Raw genomic sequence first — 5,915 nt, 5'->3', positions numbered from 1 at the left:
TGGGCTGACTGTAAATGCAGCCGATGTCATGTGGATTCTCACAAGTGAGGTAGGTAGACTAGGCGGAAAAATCTGTCGACGTGCCCTTGAGCAAGGCACTTAACCCTGACTGCTGCTGTAAGTCTCTCTGGATAAGGGCGTCTGCTAAAATGTAAGTGAATTCCACTTGTTTTTGGACTTGAAAACAACCCGTCAGGACTCATGGTTAAAGACATGATGCACACGTGTCAGTGGAGAGATCAGACATGACTGTGTTGTTACTGACATGCAACTGTGGGAAAGGACCAGTAAAAGAGGAGGAAGGTAGAACTAGAGAAGAACCTCACAATCCCTGGCAGGTCAACGTAGGAAAGGACCAGTAAAAGAGGAGGAAGGTAGAACTAGAGAAGAACCTCACAATCCCTGGCAGGTCAACGTAGGAAAAATGTACTGAACATGTTCTTTATGGGTCATGTATAAAGTAAGGGTTATTTACCTTACGCAGGGACTAATTCTGTTGTTTGAACTGAACGATTATTTAACTTATTGTTTTTTATTTTGCTGCTTGTATTCTGTAACAAAATTATTTCACTTTGTTGCCTTTTTTCTACGGTATTTTTTTGTGTGTTTTTACTGCTTTGAGATTGAATAATTGTTTGCACATGTCTGCCTCTGATCTGGGAGTATCCCCATTCCTCGTAGACATGGGGAAGAGTAGCTTCCTCTGCTTTTCATTTAACTGGAGGCTTGCCAAATAAAATGGAGACCCTGAAGAGATATTGTAGGTTTAGCTAAGCAACAAATAGAACCCTATTCCCTATATAGTGGACTACTATAGACCAGAGCCCTATTCCCTATATAGCACACTACTATAGACCAGAGCTCTATTCCCTATATAGTGCACTACTATTGACCAGAGGCCTATTCCCTATATAGTGCACTACTATTGACCAGAGCCCTATTCCCTATACAGTGCACTACTATTGACCAGAGCCCTATTCCCTATACAGTGCACTACTATTGACCAGAGCTCTATGTCAAAAGTTGCACACTATATAGGGCATAGGGTTCTATTTCAGACGCTGCCATAGTCTTCAGTGTACGGGTTGCTCTCCAGTTTAGTGGTTGGCTCACTGTCTCTAGAACATAAAGGCTATGAGATGTTTTAAGACAACACCATAATAAAGACACGTCTTGTTATTAAAGTACACAAAAAGAAAAACTCACTGGTATCCTACTGTACCCATAACAACGTCAACATTCTAAAGGCTGAGTGTTAAAGTATTAGGAATACAATGTGCCAAACAAATTGTGACCAAGGGAGAATGGTTCAGCCTGAAATGTACTGCACAGGGCATCTTTAACTGGGGAGCCTAATGTTTCACTGTCCTGTTTCACTGTCTCTGTGTTGCAGTGTGTTTCAGCTTGGTATTTCTGTGATCACACCCCTCTCCAACACATTCCTACTACGGGCTTGGTTCACATTGATATGCAGTTAACATGGCTTAATATTGAAATCCATGAGCCTGAATCTAGATGCTAACAGTCTACATCTTGCCAAAAAGTTTTAAGACGCTCAAACTCACCCTACCCAATAACCCAGTTACCCTACCCAATAACCCAGTTACCCTACCCAATAACCCAGTTAGTTACCCTACCCAATAACCCAGTTAGTTACCCTACCCAATAACCCAGTTAGTTACCCTACCCAATAACCCAGTTACCCTACCCAATAACCCAGTTAGTTACCCTACCCAATAACCCAGTTACCCTACCCAATAACCCAGTTAGTTACCCTACCCAATAACCCAGTTACCCTACCCAATAACCCAGTTAGTTACCCTACCCAATAACCCAGTTACCCTACCCAATAACCCAGTTAGTTACCCTACCCAATAACTCAGTTAGTTACCCTACCCAATAACTCAGTTAGTTACCCTACCCAATAACCTAGTTAGTTACCCTACCCAATAACCCAGTCACCCTACCCAATAACCCAGTCACCCTACCCAATAACCCAGTCACCCTACCCAATAACCCAGTCACCCTACCCAATAACCCAGTCACCCTACCCAATAACCCAGTTACCCTACCCAATAACCCAGTCACCCTACCCAATAACCCAGTTACCCTACCCAATAACCCAGTTACCCTACCCAATAACCCAGTTGCCCCAACCCAGTACATATTCAATTGGTTTGTAACTTTATTTATTTGATTTTATAGATGTTATTTTTAAAGCGACAGTGCACATGAAAAATAACTAATGTCGATGTCCGCCTCCCCTGCGGAAATCTAATTGGCATAATAAAAACATCTGTCACTTTAAACTAGAGATAACATTTTTTTTTGCTGTAGATGCGTCTCAATCCATGTAACACTTCCACATCTGCAGTGAAAGGTGACAGAGCTAGAGCAGTGTTTGTCAGACCATGAGACATCCGGAAAATTGGTCTTCTCACAATATCGTCTGTAGCGTCCGACCGGTTTAGGCTACACACTACACTAAACCATCTGTGGAAAGGTGAGACTCTCACAAACGCACGTTGTTTTGCTCTTGGACGCCCACAGTCCTCACAAGACTCGTCTGAAGGTCCCCGGTACCAGTTGAAAACATGTATGGAAGTCTATATGGAGACTGTTTAGTGCTAAAAAAATAAGGGGTTAAATACATGTAAATCAAATAACAAATGTTTCCTGATCTTTCTTATATCTCTCAGATTTAGGACAGACACTTTAGAACAAACTTCCTTGAGATTTTTTTTGTGGGGGGGGACTTTCTGTTGTTCCATGTAGTGAATCTGTTATTCAATGTGTTTGTATGGGCTAATAGCAGTAAGGCCCAAAATATGTTTTTTTACATATATTTCTGGAATCCTTCAAGGGGTCTTAAAATTAAAAATCCAATAGCTAATTGATCCTTTGTATGACCTTCTTAAAACAATTCCTTATAGCTTAGTAGAACCACCCCCCCCCCCCCCCTCCCCTGGCTTAGACAGGGTTTAGACTCTAGGTTAATCCACGTTTCAGTAAAAGTGACGGTTTTAGCCAGCCGGCTAATTTTCAACTGCATTCTCTGGGCAAGTTATTAAAAACACCTCCAATAACAATACAAACAACAAGGAGCAGTCTGGTGCAGCCGGCTGTTGTTTTGTTGTATCCCGTGTAAAGAGTCCTTTTCTTCACGATTGAACCCACAAGAATTCTATCATTCTGTAATGTGATGCCCGTCCACCCCCACACCTTCTCACAACCATCACACAACATTATCGCAACCATCACACAACATTATCGTAACCATCACACAACACATCTCAACCATCACACAACACATCGCAACCATCACACAACATTATCGCAACCATCACACAACACATCGCAACCACCACACAACACATCTCAACCATCACACAACACATCTCAACCATCACACAACACATCGCAACCATCACACAACATTATCGCAACCATCACACAACACATCTCAACCATCACACAACACATCGCAACCATCACACAACACATCTCAACCATCACACAACACATCGCAACCATCACACAACACATCTCAACCATCACACAACACATCGCAAACATCACACAACACATCTCAACCATCACACAACACATCGCAACATCACACAACACATCGCAACCATCACACAACACATCTCAACCATCACACAACACATCGCAACCGTCACACAACACATCGCAACATCACACAACACATCGCAACCATCACACAACACATCTCAACCATCACACAACACATCGCAACCACCACACAACACATCGCAACCACCACACAACACATCTCAACCATCACACAACACATCGCAACCATCACACAACACATCTCAACCATCACACAACACATCGCAACCACCACACAACACATCTCAACCATCACACAACACATTGCAACCATCACACAACACATCTCAACCATCACACAGCACATCTCAACCATCACACAACACATCGCAACCATCACACAACACATCTCAACAACACTTCACAACGGTTGCTTTAGATATCAGGGGATTCCACCCATTGGGTCAAAAGTATTTCCTTAGTTACGCCAAACAATGTGGTAACCACCATTGAAATTGGTGTCTTTTCTTTGGGAGGTTGGTTGTTGGTCGGTTGGGGTTTCTGTGTGGGAGATCTTGTCACGAGCTGATTGACAATGGATATTATTCTAGTTCTGTTGACTGGTTGAAGATGTACTATTACTAGAAGATTATTATTGTGCAGGAGAAATGACATCCTGTGTATGTATCCATTCCATTTTGTCTTCTAGAAATCATTGTCATTTTCTGTATATATACTGTATATTTAAAAAAAATCACAATGTGAAATGCATTGCTAATAAACATAAGAGTTTTTTTTCTCTTGTACCGTAAATGTATCAATCTCAGTGTAATTTGTCTTGTCTGGAACAATATTTCACACGGTAGGATTATGTTTTCCATTGTCTTACGTCTGTTGTTTAACCTGTTGTGAGTATGATCTATTGAATGCTTCTTTTGGGTGCAGTCCTACTAGTCATAATCAAATGAAATACCAATGGTCTCAAATCATTTCACAAATGTTTTCGTTGGAATGCTTTATAATCTCTTGTGAACACAAAAGTTTTTTTATGTGTTACGCTTATGGAAGGAGACCATTCTGAGGTTTCTCACCTGTCTAAAACTCGCTGGTTTCGTCCCAATTGGTACCCTGCCAGATGCCTTGGTCAAAAGGTACCAATTGGATGCCTTGGTCAAAAGCGGTGCACTATGTCGGGAATAGAGTGCCCTTTGGGATGAATCCACGGCGACAGGAGGAAGATGGGCGCTAACATCACATTCCTATAACACAACACAACATACTAAAGATGTCAGGAAGAGGTAGACATGCCAGTTTAATTGTAGGTTAGGCTAAGACACGCATGGACACACACACACTCCACCCTCCTTTGCAGGTACAGAGTAAAGCAGCTGCGAATATGAAACAGAGTCAGGAACTGCGGCATCATTCCAGACTTGACTACCTGTTCTAGAGCTCAGTTATTTTCCCTCATGGATCGCGTGTGTGACTCATGCAGAAATACAAGGCTGTCGATACAGCCAGTAGATTCTGAATGCTTTTGGATGCCCAAATCCTAACTTTAATTTAGTGTTCAGTCATTAACCCTAAACCAAACTCTAACCCTAACTTATTGTTCAGTCATTAAGCCTAGACCAAATCCTAACCCTAACTTAGTGTTCAGTCATTAACACTAAACCAAATCCTAACCCTAACTTACTGTTCAGTCATTAACCCTAAACCAAACTCTAACCCTAACTTACGGTTCAGTCATTAATCCTAAACCAAATCCTAACCCTAACTTAGTGTTCAGTCATTAACCCTAAACCAAATCCTAACCCTAACTTAGTGTTCAGTCATTAACCCTAAACCAAACTCTAACCCTAACTTATTGTTCAGTCATTAACCCTAAACCAAATCCTAACCCTAAATTAGTGTTCAGTCATTAACCCTAACCCTAAACCAAACTCTAACCCTAACTTAGTGTTCAGTCATTAACCCTAACCCTAAACCAAATCCTAACCCAAACTTATTGTTCAGTCATTAACCCTAAACCAAACTCTAACCCTAACTTATTGTTCAGTCATTAACCCTAAACCAAATCCAAATCCTAACCCTAACTTAGTGTTCAGTCATTAACCCTAAACCAAACTCTAACCCTAACTTAGTGTTCAGTCATTAACCCTAAACCAAACTCTAACCCTAACTTATACTAACCCTAACTTATTGTTCAGTCATTGACCCTAAACCAAATCCTAACCCTAATTAGTGTTCAGTCATTAACCCTAAACCAAACTCTAACCCTAACTCAGTGTTCAGTCATTAACCCTAAACCAAATCCTAACCCTAACTTAGGGTTCAGT

At 41.4% G+C, this 5,915-nt stretch overlaps 1 protein-coding gene across 2 annotated transcripts in view; it reads left to right on the top strand.

Annotated features, from left to right (window-relative positions):
- LOC139544967 (ectoderm-neural cortex protein 1-like) overlaps positions 1-4,389 on the top strand; it is a 14,742-nt gene extending 10,353 nt beyond the window's left edge. The window contains exons 4-5 of one of the 2 annotated variants that reach the window (XR_011668975.1): positions 1-338; positions 410-4,389. The exon at positions 1-338 is cut by the window's left edge and continues 415 nt beyond it. The gene's annotated coding sequence lies outside the window, so the exon portion shown is untranslated. The other variant, XM_071352220.1, reaches the window with a different exon arrangement.
- The last annotated feature ends 1,526 nt before the right edge of the window (positions 4,390-5,915 follow it).

This window comes from Salvelinus alpinus, chromosome 19 (assembly GCF_045679555.1).
Source record: "Salvelinus alpinus chromosome 19, SLU_Salpinus.1, whole genome shotgun sequence".
NCBI classification, from domain to species: Eukaryota; Metazoa; Chordata; class Actinopteri; order Salmoniformes; family Salmonidae; genus Salvelinus; species Salvelinus alpinus.
The sequence above is the reverse complement of the archived record's forward strand: the minus strand, read 5'-3'. Positions and strand labels throughout refer to the sequence as shown.